At 40.5% G+C, this 26827-nt stretch overlaps 1 protein-coding gene across 3 annotated transcripts in view; it reads right to left on the bottom strand.

Annotated features, from left to right (window-relative positions):
* Nucleotides 1–26827, bottom strand: part of LOC149148342 (uncharacterized) — a 176516-nt gene that overhangs the window by 140434 nt on the left and 9255 nt on the right. The gene's annotated exons all lie outside the window — the stretch shown is intronic.

Genomic DNA, 26827 nt, shown 5'->3' with positions numbered 1-26827 from the left:
AAAATGACTTTCTAATTAAATATGAAACATATGAAATCCACATCAAATACTAAAGGGGCGTAGGATGCACACCTTACGCACAAGGGTGATGAATTTGGCGCGTGTAAAATCATCCTGATGTTGTGAAATACATATAAATACACCCTACAAGACTAATATGTTTCGAAAAACCATGAACAACAAGAGCTTAGCAAAGCAATGGATGAATACATTCCTGAGTAATAATAAACCACAAATTCTTCAACACTAAATTGATATAAGCGTTAACGAAAGGTAAATCAGAGAAGTAACATTACTGTTTAACAATTACACCAAGTATAATATGGAGCAATAAAACACAAACTTTATAAATTTACCAAGCGTTTTCACATTGATGAACTTCAGGGGTATTTGTAAATCGAATGTATTTACTTTTCAAAAGAAAACCAATCAGATAATACACACTGAAAAAGATATAGATTTACAAATTAGGGTTTGATGAATCCATAAAACAGTCACAGAAGGAATACAACCACTAAGAAATTTTAGAGTACGATTACTCTAATGAGAAATTAGGTTAAGTTTATGTAAAGGGGTATTCCAACCTTGGAAAATTTACAGATGCACTGTAATTATGATAACCAACTATACATATTCGAACACAACCCGCCATATTTTCAGTTAGAGGGCATCATAAAACCCATCACTAGGATGGAGAGAACGAATTATGGAATCCAAATGAGGGGTATTAGTTAAGTAGATTTATTAGTGACAGTTGAGGTAGACGAACCAGTAAATGACACTGGTCTCCAAACGTGTATCTATCACATTGCATAGAAACCCATTCGAATTGTAAGCAAGGAGAGTAAATTCGAAAACTTATTCACAAGCTATAAACTCAGCAAAGAAGTACAAAAGAAATCTTGAGAATCCCCTTTGCGGCTGGAAGGGAAACACCAGATATATATCAACACTAGAATGCATTGGTTTGGAAGATAATAGGGAAATACAATGGTAGCGGAGAGTATGAGAACGATTCAAGGGCAATACTTGACAGGGGATGCAAAAAATTAAAACTTAAGCAGGCTTAGCCGCATGGAAATCGAGCCGAGAGAAGATGACACATAGACATTTTGGCAATTTACCCTATACCAGGGTATCAAAGAGCGAAAAGAAAATTCAAACTCCGTTTGCGTGCAGAGCGGAATTTTGACAATAGAATATACAAAGGGAATTAGAGCCAGACCTTACCTGTGACGCCCCTGTGCCACGAACACCAACTTCCTATAGTACGCATCTAGATAATATCAGTTGAAGACTTCAGAGGTAGAAAAGAAAGTAGCAGATTACAGTCTCGTTCATAATTAATCATAATTACAGTCTCGTTCAGATTCATTTCGAAATTATATGCATCAAAAAAAATTTAAAACAAAGATATTAATACGACACTGCAAACTTTCATTCGTTCCATTCATACGACACTGCTTTAACCATTCATTCCATCTTCCATCCTTGGGTGTTATACTACATTGCAAACATTCTTCTGAAGAATGTTTGCAGTGAGTATAACATCCAAGGATGAAAGCGGACAGGCAGGCTCTGCTTCAAGTGTTCAATGAAAATTCAAGAGAATAATACAAGAATTTATTAATAAAAAAAAAATTATTAATTTCTGATTTATTAGAAAATATCTTGCATGACCTCTTTTTATAGTTTTTTTGTCATTATTAAAAAAAAAAACAAAATTTATTAATTTCCGACTATTGCAGATTTGGAAATCAAAAGAGTTGTTGGTGCAGCCTTTTGTTGATCATAAACATTGCATTGTTCTCAATCACCCATACAGATGCCAGTGCAAATTGGTTCTACTATAATAGTGGGTTGTATTCGAATATGTATGCTATATTCGAACATATGCTGTATTCGAATATGTATGTTGTGTTCGAATATGTATGTTGTGTTCGAACATATGATGTATTCGAATATGCATGTTGTATTCGAATATGTATGTTGTGTTCGAACATATGATGTATTCGAATATGCATGTTGTATTTGAATATGTATGTTGTGTTCGAATATGTATGTTGTATTCGAACACAACCCGTCATTATAGTAAGCTCAATTTGGACTGGCATCCGTATGGGTGATTGAGAACCATACAATGTTTATGATCAACAAAAGGCTGCACCAACAACTCTTTTGTTTTTTTATGATGACAAAAAGGTTATAAAAAAGAGGTCATGCAAGATATTTTTTAATAAATCAGAAATTAATAAATTTTTTTTTTTAATAAATTCTTGTATTATTCTCTCGAATTTTCATTGGACACTTGAAGCAGAGCCTGCCTGTCCGTCTAGATAATATCAGTCGAAGACTTCAGAGGTAGAAAAAAAAGTAGCAGATTACAGTCTCGTTCATAATTAATCATAATTACAGTCTCGTTCTGATTCATTTCGAAATTATATGCATCAAGAAAAATTTAAAACAAAAATATTAATATGACACTGCAAACTTCCATTCATTCCATTCATACAACACTGCTTTAACCATTCATCCATCTTCCATCCTTGGTTGTTATACTACATTGCAAACATCCTTCTTAAGAATGTTTGCAGTGAGTATAACATCCAAGAATGAAAGCGGACAGGCATGCTCTACTTCAAGTGTCCAATGAAAATTCAAAAAAATAATACAAAAATTTATTAAAAAAAAAATTTATTAATTTCTGATTTATTAGAAAATATCTTGCATGACCTCTTTTTTTTGTCATCATAAAAAAAAACAAAATTTATTAATTCCCGACTATTGCAAATTTGCAAAGCAAAAGAGTTGTTGGTGCAGCGTTTTGTTGATCATAAACATTGCGTGGTTCTCAATCACCCATACGAATGTCAGTCCAAATTGGTTCTACTATAATGGTGGGTTGTGTTCGATTATGTATGCTGTATTCGAACATATGCTGTATTCGAATATGTATGATGTGTTCGAATATGTATGCTGTGTTCGAACATATGCTGTATTCGAATATGTTTTCTGTGTTTGAATATGTATGTTGTATTCGAACACAACCCGCCATTATAGTAAGCCCAATTTGGACTGGCTTCCGTATGGGTGATTGAAAACCATGGAATGTTTATGATTAACAAAAGGCTGCACCAACTATTTTGATTTGCAAATCTGTAATAATCGGAAATTAATAAATTTTGTTTTTTTTATGATGACAAAAATGCTATAAAAAGAGGTCATGCAAGATATTTTCTAATAAATCAGAGATTAATAAATTTTTTTTTAATAAATTCTTCTATTATTCTCTTGAATTTTCGTTGGACACTTGAAGCAGAGGCTGCCTGTCCGCTTTCATCCTTGGATGTTATACTCACTGCAAACATTCTTCAGAAGAATGTTTGCAATGTAGTATAACACCCAAGGATGGAAGATGGAATGAATGGTTAAAGCAGTGTCGTATGAATAGAAAGAATGGAAGTTTGCAGTGTCGTATTAATATCTTTGTTTTAAATTTTTCTTGATGCATATAATTTCGAAATGAATCTGAACGACACTGTAATTATGATTAATTATGAACGACACTGTAATCTGCTACTTTCTTTTCTACCTCTGAAGTTTTCGACTGATATTATCTAGATGCGTACTATAGGAAGTTGGTGTTCGTGGCACAGGGGCGTCACAGATAAGGTCTGGCTCTAATTCCCTTTGTATATTCTATTGTCAAAATTCCTCTCTGCACGCAAACGGAGTTTGAATTTTCTTTTCGCTCTTTGATACCCTGGTATAGGGTAAATTGCCAAAATGTCTATGTGTCATCTTCTCTCGGCTCGATTTCCATGCGGCTAAGCCTGCTTAAATTTTAATTTTTTGCATCCCCTGTCAAGTATTGCCCTCGAATAGTTCTCATACTCTCCGCTACCATTGTATTTCCCTATTATCTTCCAAACCAATGCATTCTAGTGTTGATATATATCTGGTGTTTCACTTCCAGCGGCAAAGGGGATTCTCAAGATTTCTTTTGTACTTCTTCGCTGAGTTTATAGCTTGTGAATAAGTTTTCGAATTTACTCTCCTTGCTTACAATTCGAATGGGTTTCTATGCAATGTGATAGATACACGTTTGGAGACCAGTGCCATCTACTGGTTCGTCTACCTCAGCTGTCACTAATAAATCTACTTAACTAATACCCCTCATTTGGATTCCATAATTCGTTTTCTCCATCCTAGTGATGGGTTTTATGATGCCCTCTAACTGAAAATATGGCGGGTTGTGTTCGAATATGTATAGTTGGTTATCATAATTACAGTGCATCTGTAAATTTTCCAAGGTTGGAATACCCCTTTACATAAACTTAACCTAATTTCTCATTAGAGTAATCGTACTCTAAAATTTCCTAGTGGTTGTATTCCTTCTGTGACTGTTTTATGGATTCATCAAACCCCAATTTGTAAATCTATATCTTTTTCAGTGTTTATTATCTGATTGGTTTTCTTTTGAAAAGTAAATACATTCGATTTACAAATACCCCTGAAGTTCATCAATGTGAAAACGCTTGGTAAATTTATAAAGTTTGTGTTTTATTGCTCCATAATATACTTGGTGTAATTGTTAAACAGTAATGTTACTTCTCTGATTTACCTTTCGTTAACGCTTATATCAATTTAGTGTTGAATAATTTGTGGTTTATTATTACTCAGGAATGTATTCATCCATTGCTTTGCTAAGCTCTTGTTGTTCATGGTTTTTCGAAACATATTAGTCTTGTAGGGTGTATTTATATGTATTTCACAACATCAGGATGATTTTACACGCGCCAAATTCATCATCAACAAAACACGACAAATTAATTAGGGTCTACAAAGAATGTATAAACGCGTACGTCAACGCATCCCACAAGATTCGGGTCAGAGAAAATAATCAGAGGATAACTATCAATTTCAGGAGAACTTAGAAGTGACAGTTAATCCAATCCATCATTTACCAATGAATATAATTCTGCTGAAACTGTTGTCTCTGTAGATACAATACGGTATTGCAACTGTCAATCAACTGATACGTGCTTCCCACTAAAATGACCCATTCAAATTCTAATTGCCACATCATATATTCATCACTGCTTTCAGATCTCCGGCTGCCAGATCTGTAGTGTAGAATTGGTCTAAAATGTAGGAGTCAAAACCCTAATATAAGTGTAGAATTGGTCTAAAATGTGGGAGTCAAAACCCTAATATTCAGGTAGCGGTACCCACGGATTTCACTGAAAGAAACATTGTGAACAGCCTGCAAAGCGGCATAAACAGCTCTGAACACCATGACGATCAGTGTATTACAACTTTGATCATATATTTATATGGCACATGCTCCTATTTTCTAAAGTCGCTATTATTTACGGCATTGTTACTTAGGGTAAGGTATGAGATAATTCTAACTAGGTGGAGGAATTGCTACTCAAAAGTGGTCGGAACCTGATCAAAAAAATTCAAAAAGTTTTGGAGAGACCGTGTTTGAATCATGTTTTTGATGGTGGAAATGGATTCAACACCATCAAAAACATCTAGTACACCTAAGTTTTGAAGTTTAACAATTATAACTTGGATTTACAAAAATCCTTGTCATATTTTCTCTAAATATGACCAAAATTTCCAAACAACTCCTCAACCTTTTTAAACTACACATCATATTATAGTTCATCTAAAAATCGACACTTAAATATTTTGAATATTTAAACAAATTCAATTCCAAAATTATTTCAAATTATATTTTGAAAAATATAAATCTATACGTAGCAATTCAAGACGATTTCAAGATTCGTTTATTTCAAGATTCGTTTATATTCATAACACAAGATGCAGCATGTTGACATGGCAAGATGACGTGGATCAGAGTGTGTATTAGTGTTGTGATCATAGCCAAATGGCACCCAAGATGTACTAACGTGGATGCCATGGTGCCAACATGTTGGGCTATCAACCTATCAACATGTCAGGTTATTGGCCTATCAACGTGTCAACTATTGGCTATCAACCAATTCTAAAATTGAAACAACAAGGCATGTCCCATTGGCTAGGTTGTCAAGGGAGCCAATAGACAGAACGGAAAATGACAAACGATGGTCCCCATCATAAGACAGTCTATTATCGATCAGGTTGAATAGTGGATGAGTTCAATTGTGTGTTCGAAGGTCTCGGGGCATCGAAACAGACAAGACAAGACAAAAGACAGGAAATTAAGTCTGTCAGTGAACGGCCTAATATTAGGTCGAATGGAAAAGAGATAAGTGTGTTTAAATGGTGAAAGCCAAGCCCAAGGGACCGATGGCTAATATACCTGCCAGGGAGCTGGGTTGGCGAACATGGGCCAGTGGGATAAAGTCACATGGTGAAACGGAGGATAATGTGGCCCCTTGGGGGGGGGGGGATTTCACTAAGAATAACTTCTTGATCAAAGCTCAGTTTTGGGAAAATTTTATATCGTTGGAAAGCTCTTGACGAGCAAAATATGATGGTAGTCTCAAAATAAGTTTTGGGTTGATTGCGGAAAGAGGAAAATTGATAACCCCACTTCCTTAACGTGACCAAGGAGATTAAGTTTGGATACCCGACAACCTTAATCAAAGTTAAGAGGTCGGGTATGTTACAAAGTGGTATTAGAGTTGTGGTTCAAACACTAGGCTTGGAATGCCAAAGATAACACCACAGGGAGTAAATTGATTAGAGCTAAGGGTCACCAATTGGACTGAATGGGCTTAGGAAAGATAAAATTATCAAAGTTGTGGATCAAACACTAGGCTTGGAGGGCCAAAGAAACACCACAAAGATGAATCTATCAAAAATAGAATTTCCAAAGTAATGGATCAGTGTAAAATTCCCTTGTAAAAATACCTTTAATTGCCAACCAATTTCTGAGTGTAATTGATGTATTACTATAGGGAGATTTTGTCAAACACTTAGGTGGCTAACATGTTGTAGGTGATTTAACTTATACAATGCTTCAATATGCACCAAACAAATTCCAAACAAACTTATACTAATGGTATTGAACCCAAAAATTAACACATTACTGATATATAACAGTCACACCCATAGAACAATCTTTTCTCATTTGAAAATGAATATATAGTGAACAAATAAGAAAGAGTGAACCTGGAGTTAGATGGCTGCCAATGGAAATATGTATATACAAAACACAACCCACTTGGAATAATATACCAACACTTTTGATTAAGGAATATGTTGCCCAGGTCTTAAGTTTACAATCCAGACTTCAAGATAAAGCCACACGTCCAGTCCAGCAAGATAAAACAAGTTCGAACCTTGCACAAGAATACTCCACAAGTTGATAGATATACAAGACTTGGTCCAAGACAGAATATAGTAGAAACTCAAACCCATATGGAGATTCAAATTGTATAAGCCCAGCAATACACCAACAGAGGAAACACGTCCCACAGGGATATGGAATGGCTCGTTCCCTTCTTCGAAGATGGTGTCTCTACCCTGGAATCACTCGTACAACTAGTCAATGAGGGAGGGCTTAGTTTTGTAACCAAAAACATGTCCAACAAGAGGTATATATGTCCACGATTTTCTCCAACAATAATACACAATTACGTCAACTAGAATTGACCTCCAGCTAGTGCATTTACTTACAGTTAACCACGAAATGCGACAGACTCCCCTTAATGAGAAACTCGACCTTTAGCGCTGAAGAAAAATGACTCCCTTTGACTGTGGACTTCGTCTCCTAAAGCAAACTTCGACCTAGTGCACAGAGAGGTAATTTCGACTTTTTGACTGTGCCATACTGAGTTATCTCTCAAGCTCTTCGACTCACCATTTGAAGGAAGCACATGGTCCCCACTACAACATCCAAATCAAACCCATCTCGGTCTAGAAACTTGGATTCTTCACAGGTATTCTTCAGCCTGTCAAGATGAGATAGTAAGCATTATGTAAGAAATTAAAATCAACTGATAACACCTCTTCAAACTCAAGATCTCATGCAAATCATCTACTCCTTTGAATCACAATGGTGAAATCTAAGTGATTTCACTCCTTGAACTAGTTAGAGTGTATAGTTTCAACACTGAAACCAGCTATGGCAAATAGCGTTTCCCAAACCCTAAGCTCTTTTCTCAAAACACAAGTGAATGGATGTGGAGAGTCTCCTTATTTTTCTCTTTTATAAACTCATGGGTATTTTTGTCGCCATTTTACCCTTTTAAATTTCCTAAAGTCACTTTATAAAGTTAAAGTGACTTTTCATTTACCTAAAGTCACTAACTCGATTTCCTTAGCAAACCCAACCCCAGAAAATCGAATTCTTGATCTCTCTTGGTGTATTTCCAACTTACCCTCAAGCCTCCTCTTATACCTTTTTTGATGGTGATTCAACAACCAAGATTAAGTCCCTAATCAACGGCTAAGATTAGAACTAGCTTGATCCTTGTCACTTAGAACTTTCTCACCCATTTTATATTAATACACATTAATATTTTTATTTTCCTAAGTTTAGATTTATCATTTAGGGACCCATTAAAAATATTTATTATTTTAATATCTCTTCATCCGGGTGGAATTTTTCCAAACGATTTTTAGGTCTTGGAGATCTCATGTGCCTTAGCGTCTCCACCAAATTTCATGGCTAGAGAACATCCAATGCTACCAAAAATCAACAACTGCAAGCCCTAAAGGGCTGCCAAGACCTAGCCGCAAACCTTCCAAGGCCTTATCCTTCATCCGCTGCCGACCTATTTTCTTACATATTTTCTTTAATATCATATATATATAACCTAAATCTAGCTCCTGGATACATCATTAAGATCTGGAGAATATCTATTGACGCATCCCCTGATGATGGACTCACTTGGTAGTCCGAAATGTTGGGTTCTCAAAAACTCCATAACAAGTCATTCCTCCTCTATCTAAAAATAATAATATTTTTTCTTCTTTTTCTCCTTTTTACATAAAATACATAATGATACAAATACAATGATAATTATGAAGACCGAACCTAGTTACTATTTTCAACAAGAACTTCCCTCATGGCTTCATGGTCTCGCTCAGGAGTGGCCAACTGCAAGATAGATTGCAGTGTAATTGAGCCTATGGTGGTGTGGAACGTGGCTCACCTTTCATCAGTTGCAAACAGTTAATGAACTAGATCAAATAAGTACCTTGTGGGCTTCATCTTTGTAATGTAAACCATGTTAATAGGAAAGAAAAGATGATTGATGAAATGTTTTATGATTATGTGCTTGTCTATTAAATGGACAATATGGCCTATATGATGCATTATTATGAGAACTAGTATATCTGACTGTAATGGTTGCATACTGTTCATATCCCTGCTAAACAACCTTTAATTTGCTCGTGTTGTGTCTTCTATGTTTATGGACAGGCAGCCAGTCAGCAGCAAGGAAAAGATCAGCGATACAACCCATCAAAGCAAGTCGTATGGCCATTTGTAAGAATTTTGTACTGTCGTATGGATTGGAAGGCAGATTGCCTTGATTTCTGTGCAGACTGTAATTTTCAGGTTTGTTGTTCATGTGATTAATTTCTCAGAAACATTTCTCCTTGTAAGAGAGCTCTTTTAAGTTCTGAAGATAATTTTGAATGATGAACTGATCTAGAAAAGCAGAAATATTTGTGCAGTGTGTGTGATTGCTTTTCTCGTTTTTCACTACATGCAAAAGGCAATAATTCCAACAAGTAACTAGATTGGATATGTTTGCTTAGATAGCTAATTTTAGGATATTTTAACAATTCAGGGATCCCTAACCTTAGCCCCTCATTGTGTAGGCGACAAGGGAGCCATGTCCTAGAGTTTTATCGTAAGAGGGGGCATAAGCTTGGATTGACAGAGAAACAAAGTAACAGGCTATTGAGCCACAGGGGTTGGGCATTGCAACATGCATCAGTCACAAATTTCTCCACACTAATGGACACATTATGCTAGCAAATAACATAACCATTTTACATCAATGGATCATGTTTCGGCTGTCATATATAAGTTTGTCAACCTTTGGCGCTGAAGTATTGGAACTCGGGGAATGACCCTTTAAACCTTCATATATAAGTTTGTCAACCTTTGGCGCTGAAGTATTGGAACTCGGGGATTGACCCTTTAAACCTTTGTTAACTGACATAACAAAGAAAATGAGAATTTTTTAAGAACATAGTCCCTTATCTTTAAGCCCCTGGTCACATGGCTGACAGGAGTTGTGACTGAAAGCCTGGACAGAAAAGGCTACCGGGCCTTTGGCCATTGGGTGTCAGCCTTTCGACTTTCGATGATCAGGAGAACATTATGGAATCCTTCAGGTAGAAACCCCCAATGCAAACAAAACCCGACATGTTATCAGACAAGTGTGGTTTACTGCATACAGCAGGTGACATATATAAGTTATCAATCATCAATTGTTGGGTTGTTGACAATCGGGCATTGGGAGAACAAAGCCTATCTATAAGGATTTCTTAACAATACCACTGAAACCCAACAGAAGACCTGACATGGTGAGATGACATGGAACGAAGTTGTCACATGTTTGCCATGTAGCCAGTGACATGGCACGAAGCAAGTATTGATGACGTGACATGCTGATGTGGTGCTAGCATGGCATGTCTATGTGGTCAGAAGACGTGCATCAAAGTTCGTAGCATTGCTGTGGTGGAAGCCAGGTGGTGCCCAAGCTATAATGACATGAATGTTGAGGTGTCAGCATGTCGAGCTATCGACCTATCAACATGTCAAGCTATCAACTTATAAGCATGTTGAGTGTCAACTATTGGTTGATTCTAGAATTGCAACAGCAACGTATGTCCCAATGGCTAGGGGACCCGAGGAGCCGATAGACGGAACGACAAATGTTGGACAGTGGTGATCATCAAGGGGCAATCTATTATAAGGTCGGCCTGAGGAGTGGAAGAGTTCAATTTTGTGTTCCCAAGGCCCTGGAAGATAGACAAGATAGAAAATGGGAAGGTAAGTCCGTTAGCTAACGACCCAATATCAGCTTGGGTAGAAAAGAGAGAAGTGAGTTTAATCGTTGAAAGCCAAGCCCGAGGTGTCAATGGCCGATATACCTGTCAACAAGCTGGGCTGGCAAACATGAGCCAGTGAGGTAAAGACCCATGGCGGTACAGAGGATGATGTGGGCCCTAGGAGGGGCAAATCTTTCAATGGGCATAACTTCTTGACCAAGGCTCAGTTTTGGGTAAAATTTATATTGTCGGTAAACCCCCGACAAGCAGAATACAATTGTAGTCTTAGAAATAAGTTTCAAGGTGATTGCAGAAAAAGGAAATCTAATAACCTCACTTCCTTAAGGTGACCAAGTCTGCATACCCCACAGCGTTAATCAAAGTTAAGGGGTCAGGTATGTTACGTTGATTCTCCGTAGCATCGGATGTGCTCTAGCCATGAAAATTGGTGGAGAGGCTAAGGCACATGAGATCTCCAAGACCCGGAAATCGTTCGGAGAAATTCCACCCGGATGAAGAGATATTAAAATAATTAATATTTTTAATGGGTTCCTAAGTCTAAACTTAGGAAAATTAAAATATTAATGTATATTAATATAATATGGGTGAGAAAGTTTTAAATAACGAGGATCAAGCCAGATCTAATCTTAGTCGTTGATTAGGGACTTAATCTCGATCGTTGTATCATCAACAGGAAAAGTATAAGAGGAGGCTTGAGGGTCAGTTGGAGACACACCAAGACACCAAGTGAGATCAGTCAGTTCGATTTTATGGGGCGAGGTTTGCTGAGGAAATCGAACAAGTGATCAATCGCAGTGAGGGGCAATTCGGCAGGAGGCCAAAGAATACATATCAGAGAGGCAACAAAGAGTCGGAGGAGTCAACGCAAAGCCTAGGAGGGCTGACGCAGAGGCTAAGGAGGCCAGCGCAGAGGACGCAAAAGCTGCTGAGGCAGACGCAGAAGCTGACGTAGAAAGTCATAGAGGTTGCCGCAGACAGCGCAGAGGCTGTAGACGCTGACGCTGGGCTGAGGAGGTTGCACTGAGGAGGTTCTCTGGGGCAGACTGAGAGTAGATTAGCCGAGAAAGGGTGACACAATTCTAGAGATCGTGACGCAGTTCCAAAGGAGTGCTTGGACCAGCTTTCGTTGTCCACCACAAGGAACAGTCAGAGTCACTGTGGGGTTGTTCATCCGACTACTGATTTGCCGGAATATCCGTCTCCGGAGAGATGTTCTACTACCAAGGAAATTCTATGAAGGGTGAGCCATTTCTAACATCCTAGTTGTATTCATAATCTGCTTAATAATAAAACCCTCTATATATTGCACCGGTTTTCCCGCATTGGGTTTTTTCGAGAACGATTGTCCAAAAATAACAGTGTCCCTTGTGTTGTCTCAGTTTATTTCAGTTGTTGATCTATATATTTGTGAAGGTTGCAATTGTGTTTACTTCGATGTTTATGTTATTAAATAACTTGTTAACGTAAAGAACAAGTAGGAGATAGTAAACCAGATATTGCAGTAGGTGTTTCTGATATGTTAGATTCAGAAACTTTCAAATGTCACAGTCACACCCTTTGCAGGGTGGGTTGAAGGCAAAACCTTTAAGTTTCCTCTGGTAAACTCTAAGCCATTTTGCATAGTTTCCATTAATTCCCCACAATAGATGGGAATCAATCCCCAAACCACAATAAATCTGTTAACAACAATGATAACACTCAGTTTCCCCTCCTTGGATTGATTGAAGATGGTGAATTTCTCTTTTGTTCTCAATCCTCTGCTTCCACTTCTCAAAATGAATCAAAAAATTGGACTTTATTTGCAACCTGTAGTAGACCCAGCGATTTTTTCCATTGACCTGCCAATTTTGTTGATTTGGGGTAGCATCGGATGTGCTCTAGCCACGAAAATTGGTGGAGAAGCTAAGGTACATGAGATCTCCAATACCCAGAAAGGGTTTGGGCAGATTCTAAACAGTTTGGGAGATATTAAAATAATCAATATTTTTGATGGAGTCCCTAAGTCTAAACTCAGGGAAATTAAAATATTAATGTGAATTAATATAAAATTGTGTTAGAATGGTCCAAAAGTCATGGATCAAGCCAGATCTAATCTTAGCCGTTGATTAGGGACTTAATCTCGGTCGTTGAATTGTCAACGAGAAAAGTATAAGAGGAGGCTTGAGGGTCACTTGGAGAACACACCAAGAAATCAAGATTTCGACTTTATGGGGCTGGCTTTGCTGAGAAAGTTGAGAGTGATAAAAGTTGCAGCTAAGGGGCAGTGAATACAGAAGCAGAGAGGCAGAGATAGCACCGGGAGGATCACCGCAGTAGCTGGAGAGAGGGACACAGAAATAGCTAGGGTTAGCCAGTCTTGTGCCGAAATAGTCGGAACAACCGGGAAAGTTGACACAGAAGGCAGAAGGCGAAACTGTTGGGAACAGTCGGAACTGCCGAGAGAGGCTGACATTGGGGTTTCGTGGGGCAGAATGGAGTTGTGGAGCTGTCGAAGCGTTTATCCAGGGTTTCAGCCAGAATATCTACTTCCGAGTAGAGAGGTGCTACTGCCGAGATTTTTCTCTGCTGGGTAAGCCAAATTTGGCACCCATATTGTATTCTGAAACTGCTTAATAAATCAAACCCTCAGATAGTTGCACCGGTTTCCCCGCATTGGGTTTTTCCATGTACATTAGTCCAAAAACAATGGTGTCACTTGTGTGCTTGTTTCTATTTCCTTCAATTGATGATCTGTAATATGTTGAGCATGTACTTGTATTTATTTCCAGTATTTACATGGTAAATAACTTGTTAATTAACAGAACAAGTAGGTAGGAATAATTCAATAAAGTTTATGAAGGGTTTCTAACGTGTCAAACTTAAAAATTCCAACATGGTATCAGAGCGTGGTTGCAGATCACAGGAGAACTGAGGACATTAGCCGAGCAAGAGCAACAGCAGCAGAAAACAGCTGTCCTGAGTGACAAAAGTTATTCCTAGCAGAGTAGCAGCAAGGAAGGGGTGATGCAATGCCTGCATCATCAAGATTGAGCCAAGAAGAGGTTGCGCAGAGGTTGAGGGAGGCAAAGACAGGCTCACGCAGAGGCCATGAGGGCTAACACAGTTGGCTCATGAAGATTACTTGTCGATGCTGAGATTACGCAGAGCTTCAAGGAAGGTGTGATGCAATGCCTGCATCATCAAGATTGAGCCAAGAAGAGGTTGCGCAGAGGTTGAGGGAGGCAAAGACAGGCTCACGCAGAGGCCATGAGGGCTAACACAGTTGGCTCATGAAGATTACTTGTCGATGCTGAGATTACGCAGAGCTTAGGAGCTCTAACCTTTAGTTTGCTGGGGTTTAGGAGGCTGTGGGTAAGTTGCAAAGTGGAGCTGGTGGGGTACTGTAGTCAAAACAGTACCTAACAGGGCAAGGCGAAGGAGGAGGGAGTTGCTACCGAGGGATTCTAGCCAAGAAATCTGGATCAATGGTGTAGCTGCACAAATGATCAGAGTGGGGGCATCTCGACATTGGCAAAAGGATTTCCAGGAGGGAAATCGAGACTCAGAGGGAGTCACACCAAGAACTTCCAAGAGGAAAGTAGAGGAGTAGCGAGATGACGGTGAACAGGATAAGAGACCAGGACAGACTGGATGGAGCCTCAAACTTCGTAGTCTAGAAGTCCAGAATCCTATTCATTCTAGACAGAAATCGTGTGAAGCACTTTGCCTTGAGGACGATAGCAATCCCAGTTGACCGAGCTGATAACGACAAGTACGAGGAGGCATTGCGAAGGCCAAGAGCATCATTCTTAACAGGGTCAAGGACCATGTAGTACCACATATTGCCAAGAAGGACACGACAAATGAGATGTGGGAGGGCCTAAATAAATTGTACCAGCATACTTCCGTGCAAAGGAAGATGCTACTAGAAAATCAATTGCAATCATACTAGATGCAAAAGGGAGAACAGATTGACCCATTCCTCGGTCGATTGAAGGAGATCCAATATCAGCTGACTTCTATAGGGAAAACAACGGATCCAAAATTGTTGGTGAAAACAGCCCTGAACGCAGTCTCAGAAGACTGGGAGATGTTTGTCCAGAGCATACTGGGTAGGGCGACCCTTCCAGATTGGGAGGAAATGTGAGCTACTCTTCGCCAAGAAGAGATCAGAAAGTTGAGCAAGGCGGGAAGCAGCACAAGGGGATCAAAATCAAGGAGGAGGAGGAGGATGTTGCCCTAGCATTTGAGGGAAAGCAGGAGAAACAAAAGAAGAAGGACCTTTCCAAGGTCAAATGCTTCCACTATGGGGAGCTGGGTCATTACGCGACCCAGTGTCCGAGGAAGGAGAGCAAGGTAGAGGCCTCCGAGACCAAGGCTGCGCCAGCAAGGGCAGAGAAGGAAGTGGAGACAGACGATGATTGTGCCATGAGTGAACACATGCCACTTGAGCGGAAGTGGGGAGACATCGAGTTGTAGTCAGGCGGACTACAGGCGATGAGGAGCAGGATCCTCAAGGTACCCAGCCTCTTGGATTAGACCTTGCTACGGGAGCCCCGAAGAGGAGTAGTAGTACTGGCGATGTCAGTAGAGACGAATGCGGATGGAGCGACAGAGGAAGCTACAGTGCAGAATTCCCAAGACAGCGCAAGGTTAGCAGGCTGCAACAGTGCACGAAGCACGGGAGTGTTGCACCAATGCAGGATGGCACAGAGAGGTGTGCAACAGTGTGAGATGCAGGGAGTTGTTGCAGCGGCATAGAGGTCAGAGAGGGAGCACTTGTCAGTGACAAAGGGAGTTTCAGCATCGAGCGTATCTCTAGCCTGACAGAGATGTCAGAATTGGGAGATCAGTTACTTACTTCTCAATAACTAAGTTGTAGTGCAGCAGTTAGCAGTGGTAGTGCTATGGGTAGCACGATGCAGCATGATGAGAGGGGTTGCAGTGCAGATGCAACAGTGGCAGTGGCAGGGCCATGGGCAACAGCACGGATGCAGAGGGAGTTGCAATACGGATGCAGTAGTGGCAGTGGCAGGGCCATGGGTAGCAGTACAGGATGCAGCAATGCAGAGGATGTTGGGCAGCAGGCCTAGCATCAGCACAAGGACCGATGTCGGATGATCAGAGTGATGCTCAGTGACGAGTATTACTAGAGCACAGTCCTCGCTAAGAGGGAGTGTTGGTTTGGGGTAGCATTGGATGTGCTCTAGCCACGAAAATTGGTGGAGAGGCTAAGGCACATGGGATCTCCAATAAGCAGAAAGTGTTTGGGCAGATTCTAAACAGTTTGGGAGATATTAAAAATAATTAATATTTTTAATGGAGTCCCTAAGTCTAAACTTAGGGAAATTAAAATATTAAGAATGGTCCAACGCATGGATCAAGCCAGATCTAATCTTAGTCGTCAATTAGGGACTTAATCTCGGTCGTTGAATTGTCAACGAGAAAAGTATAAGAGGAGGCTTGAGGGTCACTTGGAGAACACACCAAGAGATCAAGATTTCGACTTTCTGGCGCTAGGTTTGCTGAGAAAGTTGAAAGAGTGATCAGAGTTGCAGCTGAGGGGCAGTGAATACAAAAACAGAGAGGCAGAGATAGCACCGGAAGGATCAGCGCAGTAGCTGGAGAGAGGGACGCAGAAATAGTCGGGGTTAGCCAGTCTTGTGCCAGAACAGCCGCAACTGCCGGGAAAGCTGACGCAGAGGGCAGAAGTCAGAACGGCCGGGAACAACCGGAACTGCCGTGAAAGCTGACGCAGAGGGCAAAAGTCAGAACTGCCGTGAATAGCCAATGCAGTCCCTAGACGCTGACGTTGGGGTTTCGTGTGGCAGATTGGAGCTATGGAGCCGCCGGAGTGTTTATCCGGGGTTTCAACCGGAATATCTGCGACCGAGTAGAGAGGTGCTACTGCCGAGATTTTTCTCTGTTGGGTACGCCGAATTTGGCACCCAGATTGTATTCTGAAACTGCTTAATAAATCAAACCCTCAGATAGCTACACCAGTTTTCCTGCATTATGTTTTTCCGGGGACATTAGTCGAAAAACAACGGTGTCACTTGTGTGCTTGTTTCTATTTCCTTCAGTTGATGATCTGTAATGTGTTGAGCATGTACTTGTATTTATTTCTAGTATTTACATGGTAAATAACTTGTTAATTAACAGAACAAGCAGGTAGGAATAAATCAGTAAAGTACATGAAGGGTTTCTAACGTGTCAAACTTAGAAATTCCAACAAATTTCTGGCAATATATCGTGATTTTTTTTGGATGTATCACAATATATTCAAAATCTCACTTTTCAAAAAATCACAATTTTTCCAAGGGACAATATTGTTTAATAGAGTGCATCCTGATATATCACAGATGTTTGAAACACTTGGACCAACAAACCCTTAAGTCAAATGTTATTTTAAATCGCCCTGCCAGTCTTAACATCCAATTTTTCCAAATAACTCCCTTCCTCTAAAGTAGATTCACAAACAAAACTGAATATAATCCCCGCATGTTTGGCATCTTTTTCCATTTAACTTATGAGAAGAATGTCTTCTATGTGAAACAACAGAGAAAACAACATCACTCACCAGCAATGACCACGCATAAATCAACCCAATCAAAACATGCCAGATCAACCCCCCATAAAATTAATGACTCGATAAATATAACAATTAACACTTCATGGCTCAATATATGATTTAATACAAAGCGTACACATATTCTTGGGTTTTGAAGTAAACCTGATTTCTTTCACATAGTCAAGAATTTGATTGAAGTTTGTCTTCCTACCCACGGTATCCCGCCCACTTCATGGCTCAATATATGATTTAATACAAAGCGTACACATATTCTTGGGTTTTGAAGTAAACCTGATTTCTGTGAGGGCAAGGAGGCCGGGTGGGCCGGGTGGGGATGGGGCGGTGGGGGGGGACGGGATGGGTGGGGGGACGGGGTAGGGCGGGTAGGGGATGGGGCGGTGGGGGGGGACGGGATGGGTGGGGGGACGGGGTAGGGCGGGTAGGGGGATGGGGGGGGTAGGGTAGGGTAGGGTAGGGGGATGGCGGGGGACGGGGTAGGGTAGGGTAGGGTGGTAGCGGTAGGGTAGGGTAGGGTAGGGGGATGGGGGGGTAGGGGGGGTAGGGCTAGGGGCAGAAGGGGGGGGTAAGGGTGGGTAGGGGTAGGGGCAGATAGCGGGGTGGGTAAGTGGGCACGGGGAAGGAGTTAGGGGGTGGGGCCCATGGGGCCGGCGTTAAAGAAGGGGGGGAGGAGTTGAGATTGGAGGGGAATGGGAATTAGGGGCTTGGAAAAATTATTAATTTAAAAATACGAAAATACGAAGATGTTTTTCTGTACAATTAATGTGGGATAATTTGTTTTAAATTATTATAGAGCGAATATTGTAGAGTTATTTTACAATGGATTGAATGTGGGATTAATTTGTTTTAGAATATATTATAAAAATTTAAAAAAAAAAAAAAAAAAAAAAAAAAATTGGTTGTTTAGTAAATATTATATACTTTAACTATAATTTGTTTTAAATTATTATAGAGCGAATATTGTAGAGTTATTTTACAATGGATTGAATGTGGGATTAATTTGTTTTAGAATATATTATAAAAATTTCAAAAAAAAATAGTTGTTTAGTAAATATTATATACTTTAACTATTAGAATAATTAATACAGAAGTTGTTGTTTACAATTTGAATTTCAGTGATTGATTTCATAAAAAAATTTAGTTTATGTTTTTCAATGAATTGTAGAATAAAATAATAAAGGTAAATAAATCTAACAAACTTTTGGAGGGAAATATTTTCACGAAAATTCTTGGAGGGAAATATTTTCGCGAAAATTCTTGGAAGGAAATATTTTCGCGAAAAGTTTTGGAGGGAATATTTCATTCTTTAAGCTATATAATATTCTTAGGAGACTCCATTTGTATCATTCAACATCTTCTATTTGAAAGGGATGGATTGTTCTGATGGTGAAGTTTCGGTTTATACACCAACAACATCTTCATCGCGTAACAACTCTATTCATATTGATGAATATAGCGGGAATTCTTCCACTATGAATAGAAAGTCAATTCTTCCACTTAGTCCCGATTCTAAGGACTATGAAAGTAGCGGTGATGAAGAGCATGATGGTGAAGTTCAAAAGAATGGAGTGTCACGATGTCCACTTAGTCCTAATTCTGAGGACTATGAGAGTAGCAGTTTTGAAGAGCGTGATGGTCAAGTTCAAAAGAATGGAGGGTTACGGTATCCACTCAGTCCTAATTCTGAAGACTATGAGAGCAGCAGTTTTGATGTGCATGATGGTGAATTTCAAAATAATGGAGTGTCACGGTGTCCACTTAGTCCTAATTCTAAGGACTATGAGAGCAGCGGTGATGAAGCGCGGGATGATGATTTTCAAAAGAATGGAGTGTCAAAGTGTCCAGTTAGTCCTGATTCTAAGGACTATGAGAGCAGCAATGATGATGAGTGTGATAATGAATTTCAAAAGAATGGAGTGTCAAAGTGTCCAGTTAGTCCTGATTCTAAGGAATATGAGAGCAGCGATGATGAAGCGCGGGATGACGATTTTCAAAAGAATGGAGTGTCAAAGTGTCCAGTTAGTCTTGATTCTAAGGACTATGAGAGCAGCAGTGATGAAGCGCGGGATGATGATTTTCAAAAGATTGGAGTGTCAAAGTGTCCAGTTAGTCCTGATTCTAAGGACTATGAGAGCAGCAGTGATGAAGCGCGGGATGATGATTTTCAAAAGATTGGAGTATCACAATGTCCTCTTAGTCCTGATTCTAAGGACTATGAGAGCAGCAGTGATGAAGCGCGGGATGATGATTTTCAAAAGATTGGAGTATCACAATGTCCTCTTAGTCCTGATTCTAAGGACTATGAGAGTAGCAGTGATGAAGCGTGGGATGATGATTTTCAAAAGATTGGAGTATCACAATGTCCTCTTAGTCCTGATTCTAAGGACTATGAGAGCAGCAGTGATGAAGCGCGGGATGATGATTTTCAAAAGATTGGAGTATCACAATCTCCTCTTAGTCCTAATTCTAAGGACTATGAGAGCAGCAGTGATGAAGAACAGGATGAGAGCAGCAGTGATGATCCAATAATGGAGATGTTGCAAGAAATATTGTATCAAGGAGTAGGAGCAGACCTTTTCGTATCAATGCAAACTATTCTAGTTATACAAGGGGTAGAGCAGAATATCTGACGAGAAGAAGTTCTATCAGCGCTCTCATTTCAAGTGAATGTTGCCAAAAAAATTGCTTGAAACGTATGGATTTCACATTTGCATTAGAAAGCAGGAAGAGATATTTGTCAATGAATAAAAGCATGCAAAACTCATATTTAGTTGGCTGCATGCAATCTACATTGTCAGGTTATGATTATCATATTAGGAATTTATTATTGTGTAGAAAAGCTTTCAAAATGTTTCATTCAATTGGGAATTTTCCTCTCTCGAGAATTCAAGAAAATTTGGAAAAGGATCCCACATTTTATTCAGAAGTACGTTATAAAAGACAGTTTGGGCCATTATCAAATACTGCAATGTCATGGATGAAAGATTTCTTTTCAAAGCATGGAGAGTGTATGCCAAATAGAGAGACAATACATATTCCAGATAATTTTTCAAGACAAGAAATCTACAACTTATACAAAGAATATGCAGAAACTGCTGAGGGACAGGGCCAATTTATTACATATCCATATTTTGTGAAGACATGGAAGAAAGAATTCAATAATGTTCGTATTCCTAAGAAGACAAGGATGGGGATTTGCAGTACATGTGCTTCTCTTAAATGTGTCTACGTAACTATACTAATAGCGATACTATATACCCGTAGTCTACGTAGGCAACTTAGTCTACGTAACTATATACCCCTTTTACTATGAACATAATAGATATGTGATATAAATCTACGTAACCATGAGCTACTATGTATCCACCAGCCTGTGCACCCCATCCTCTTGAGTCACGATTTCGTGCCAACGTTGGAGCCAAGTCGTGGAGCTTGGATAACAAGATCTTGCGCTCCATAAACAATTATGGGGGCGTTTGAAGATTCCAGCCAGCCCAGCGTGAATCTTGCCAGACGAAAATGTCCCACAGGGAATGCATTCTTGTCTCGTTCATCCATCTGCGTAGCGCTTGGAGTGAGCTACAGTCTCCCAGCGGCTCATTATTCATTATCTTGTCTGTCCAGAGGTTGATCCTTTTTCCATTACCGGGAATCCAGTAGGCATGAGCATTGATGAGAGGGCAGGTTTTGATACAGAGCTTCAGAAAGGGCGTATTTGGATGCATCTAAGGGTGATCTAGGTAGCGGGAGCGCTGGCCTTTGAAATACTTTTTCCAAAGAGCTAATTGCGCCCAGCCAGGGTTAGGAGCGATAATTCTCCAAATTAATTTAGCTCCCATTGCCATATTATGGATGTCAAGATTTTTGAAATTCAAGCCTCCTTCTAATAGAGGTTTGGAAATGGATTCCCAATTGACTAGCAGAATCTTTTTCTCATTCTGCTTACCCCCTTCCAAAAAAAAATTCGGGTGATCTCCTCCATTTTTCTGAGAATGCTAGTGGGAGCAAGAAGGACAGAAAACTGAAATAAGGGAAGGCTGTTAAGAACAGATTTTATGAGAATAGACTTACCAGCAATGTTAAGCCAGGAAAAGCCCTAGGCAAGTAATTTGATCTTGAATTTCCCCAATTGGGGGAGCTAATCTATGTTGTAGGCTCTTTTGAGAAAAACAGGTAGGCCCAAGTACTTGAAGGAAGTCCAATTTGAGGAAGCTGCAAAGCCAAAGATTCTGGAAATGGAGTTGAGCAAGCTGGGAGTGGTGTTCCAGCAATAGATATGACATTTGCCATAGTTTAGACTGCTTCCCGAGACCATACAAAACTCATCCAGAACTCCTTTAAATCTGGAGGCCATGAGCACAGAAGCAGCTCCCAATAACAAGGTGTCATCTGCAAAGAGGGCATGATTTATGTTTTTAACACCTCTTGCTATGCAGAGCCCAACGATTTCTTGATCCATCATTTTTTTGTATAAATAAAAACTGAGGACTGAGGCTTGAAGAATAAATAGAAGTGGTGAGAGAGGGCACCCCTGCATGAGCCCTCTCGTGGCTTTGAAAAAATCAGCAGCTTTGCCATTTACTAACGGGGCAATCCAAGGCTCCGAAATGCAAGCCCGAATCTAGTTTATAAATTTCTCACCAAATCCAAGCTTATGTAAGACTTTTAGCAGAAAACTATGCCTAACTCGATCAAATGCATTTGCTAAATCAAGTTTGACAACCATACCTTTTTCATTGCGGCTCAGACTTGAGTGGATTTCCTCTTGGACTATAATGAAATTGTCCACAATCTGTCTACCTTGAATGAAGCCTCCTTGGGTTTCCGGAATGATTTTGGGGAGGATGAGCTTCAATCTATTAGCGATAACTTTGGTAATCAATTTGTAACCAATATTACAAAGCGAAATCAGGCGAAACCTGTTGAAGGAGTTGGCTCCTTTCTCTTTTGGGATGAGAGCAAGAAAAGAGGAGTTCATGCTGCCCCCAATTTTCTGGAAAATTTTGGACTTTAGAACCATTTTGTAAAGATCTTTTTCCACAATCGACCAGCAAATTTGGAGGAATCTGGCTGAGAATCCATTCGGCCCAAGGGCTTTGTCTGGGTCCATGACAAAGAGGGCATCCTTGACTTCATTCTTGGTGACTTTAGCTTCGAGGAGATGGTTCATTTTAGCAGTAATCAAGGAGGGGACCACATTCATCATATTAGATTTTGGTCCAGATTTATATCTTCACTATACAGACTTTTGAAATGGAAGGAGGCTGCTTTTTTGATGATTGTATTATCCTTGTGGATGGTAGTGCCATCTTTGATTTCGGAGATGGAGTTCGTACATTTCCTTGCCTGAGCTTGTTTGTGGAAGAAGGAAGAGTTCATGTCCCCTGATTTAAACCAGAGACTATGTGACTTAAGCCTCTAGTATTCCTCCTCAGCTAGACAAGCCTTGTGATAGTTTTGCTAGAGCTGGGCTTCTTTGTCTAGAATCTCTTTTGTTATGTCTGCTTTTTCAACCTGGAGATGGTGAATTTCCAATGTGCATTGAATTTTTTTCCTTTCGTTGGCTAGATCGGGCAAATATTTGGCCCAGCTTTTCAAAGCCCTTTTCACTCTTTTGAGCTTCTCTTCCCAGACGAAAAAGGGGGAGCCTTTGACTTGCTGCAACTAGATGCCCTTAACTAATTGCATGAAGTCAGATTCCTTAGCCCAGAGCAGGCTAAATCTAAAGGGAATAGGACCGAGATCAAGCTGAGACACGAGTTCCATCTTGATGGGTTTATGGTTAGAAGTGTTGCATGGGAGAATGTGGACTCTAGCCTCTAATCCAAGCAGAAGAAAAGAGCTTTGAAGAAAGAATCTGCCCAACCTGGCAGCGATGTGACCGGGTCCATTATTAGTCCAAGTGTACTTGCCAGAAATTGGCTTAATGTCCAGCAGATCCCAGTCCTGCATAAGGTCCTCTACCCATTCCCTTGCTGGATCGCGGACAATGTTGCCTCCTCTCTTGTCATATGACAGGAGAGTGAGATTAAGATCTCCGGCAATGATGGTATTCTCAATATTAATGAGGTCTGCTTGGCTTCTTATGGATTCTTAGCAGGCCTTTTTTCCACAACGTTCACAGGGACATGCACATTGAAGAGACTAAAAATCTCTTTTGAGTCTAAGTGTTGCAATTTTAAGGACAACCAATGAGTATTGAGGGTCTCAGAAATGACTGAGAATTTGCTTGTGTTCTAGAGAGTGCCCAACCCACCGGAAGCCCCTCGGGCTGAGATTGCTTTCGCCTCACGTTTATTCCAGAGTTTCTTACTTACCTGAAGGAAGATGGAGTCCTCCAGTTTGGTCTCCTGGATGAGGAGTATGTCAAGAGCTTCTGTCCTTATTAAACTTCTGATGGCTTCTTCTTTGATTATGCTCCCCATACCTCTACAGTTCCAGGAGACAATCTTCATCATTTGTATTTCTGGTTGGCTCCCTTGGAGCCTTGGGGTTGGTTTCTCGCCATCTTTGGTTTTGACGCTAATAGCTTTTTGAGAGTTGGCTCGCTGCCTTCGAGATTATCTTTGAAAGTTTCCTGCTCTCTTTTTTCCTGATCTATTTTGTAGCTTGTTGTGGATCTCCTTACCGAAGCTTGGGATTCTCCTATTTCGCCTTCTTCCTCTGAGCCGTAAGATTCTTGCTCAACTTCCTCGACTTCTATAATGTTTCCTTTGGAGCTATCAACAAGGCTTGCCCCTTGGGAGAAGAGGGGGTACCTTTTGCGAGGGGGGATGATTTTTGGATATCTGCTTCCTGTGTTTTCTCTATTTGCGAGCTTAGAGGGGCGAATTTATTTTCTTGCTCCAGTCTGGAAGGGGGTTGCTAAGGAGGGGCCTGCTAGGGGCCTCTTTCGTTTGGACCAACATTCTTTTGGATTTTCTTGGCTCGCTTGACGTGGTTCCAACCTTCTTCTTCACCCTTATCTGATTCAACATTGGATGGGCATCCTCTGGCGAAGTGACCATAGACATGGCATTTTTGGCATTTGAAGGGCAACTGCCCATAATCTAGCTTCTGCAAATGGGTCCAATTTCCTACATTGATTTTGATGGCTTCCAAAAGTCCCACCTCTAGATCTACTTCTACGAAGATTCGGGCACAGTCATATTGATCTTTGTTGTTTGCCCTATCTATGAATTTCCCGAGGGCGTTGTCGATGTGTTTCAGCGACTCCCAGCTCCAGCAATGCACTGGAAGGTTTGGAAGCCTGACCCACACTGGGACAGCTATGGGAACATCAACTGCAGGGTCGAAATCCGACGTCCATTTGTTGAGATAAAGACCCTGGGGGCCCATGAAATAGGGGCCATTCTGGAAGATCAGATCCTTGTCGTCCTTAGAGGTGAATTCGAAGAAGAAAAACCCTTGTCCTAAGAAATAAGAAGTGACGCTATTCTTGATCAATGGAGCCCAGTTCTTGTTGACCCAGTTCTCAGTGGACTTAGGAGAAGGCCATAGTTCGGTGAACTAGCCAACGAGTTCCCGCTCAGCCAAGGACAGGGCGACTTGGACAGATAGGTACACACAAGCGATGGATGAAGGTTATAAATCAATGCTCCTGGCAGGTGATGGCAAGTTAGTTCAGAACAGGAGGGACGGCGCATTCAAGCCAAGCGAGGCAGCTCTGGACTCGATGCGCTCAAGGATGATGGATCCTCGCCCTCTGCCTGCGGTGATTACCGCGAATTCGCTATATAATGGGAATGCCTAGACATTTCATGAACAGAGCAAGCCATTCGATGCTGGAAATTGCCAAGGGGATACTCTGGCGTGCCGAATCAAGGTGGTCGAACAGTGCTTCAAAGCCCTTGCGTTAGGAGACATGCCGCGTAGCAGAAGGGTGCCTCGACGAGGCGGAAGATCAGGAATTCGGATTGCTAATGAAGTTGAAGAGTCGAATCCAATTGCTCATATGGATGCTCTGCCTCCCTCGTCCTCCAGTTCTGAGCAGGAGTTTCTGGTTTTGCAGGATACATACCAGACATTCCGCCTCAGAATTCCCAGCAGACTCATTCGGTCAGATGTGATTGTCAATTTCTCGGTCTATCTCTCGGAGGAGGCACCTGGAGATCCCTCCTCGTCCTCCCCTGCTTCTGCAAGCATCCAAGGCAGCGACATACTCCTGGGGGACATGAATGGCATGGTATATCGTACTCCTCGTCCCCAGGATGCCATGACGCAGAATGCCCAGCCTCAGCAAGTCCTGGCTCAGAAGGGCTCGGCTCAAGCCGCGTCAGTGCAAGAAATTATGCCGCCTTTCAATTGTGCTTTGGGCAAGGAAGAGGGCCATGACTCCATTCAGCCTGGCTCGGAAGGGCAGCTTCAAAATGGCGATGAGCTCGTCATCTGGCTCGACTCGCCCAATCCGGAGAAGGGGAAGCCACCAACGTCGCCCAGCCATCCACGGGTGCTCTTCTTAAGTCTTTTGCAAAGTTGTCAACGTCTTTGTTGGTGTCTATTTCTGTTTTTTTCAGTCCTAGTTCTCAGCCTTACCATGGCTGCATGTCTCTGGTCAATACAGTAAGCCTGTTAAATGTTAGAGTCAATGAAGTAAACAGTGTCTGTATTTTTGTCTGTCCATGTTCAAAATGTCTGCTGTCCAAGGAAAATCCAAATGGACAAGGTTTTGTAAATCTGTTTCAGCGGATCGATAGTCAGTTCCAGTCGCTACTGTTAGAGGACTGGCCTCGGCCTCCTCGGATGATGTAAACCATGTAAATATTTTTCTTTCCTTAATATAGAAGTAGACTTTACCTAGAAAGAAAAAAAAAAAAACTTCATATTCTTATTTTATTTAACATTAATTAGGAATGGAGGTCCTTAATTTTATAATAATTTAAATTTATGTAAGTCTTAGTTAATAATCAAAAACTTCATTTCTTATTTTATTCAACATTAATTATGAAATGAAATGATATTTTAACGTCCACGAGACTAAAAATAGTCTATGGGACTATTAGTTCCCTACTTTTCATCTTTATAGTCTATGGAACTATTAGTTCCCTGCTTTTCATCTTTTGCAATTCAATTGTTTTCTTGTTCGAATTGATGATGAGTTGGCCCAACTTTCCAACAATCCCCCCACTGAAAAGACAATGCCAAGAAACTGATGCTAACATATTCTGATAACTTTCTCTGACGTCTTTGAATGCATCACATTCCAAAATGAAATGTTTTTCCGATTCCACTGCCCTAGATGTGCAAAATGTACACACCCGTTCTCCC

Source organism: Pinus tabuliformis, chromosome 9 (genome assembly GCF_031772625.1).
Source record: "Pinus tabuliformis cultivar Carrire ecotype Pingquan chromosome 9, CPIR1, whole genome shotgun sequence".
NCBI lineage: Eukaryota > Viridiplantae > Streptophyta > Pinopsida > Pinales > Pinaceae > Pinus > Pinus tabuliformis.
The sequence above is the reverse complement of the archived record's forward strand: the minus strand, read 5'-3'. Positions and strand labels throughout refer to the sequence as shown.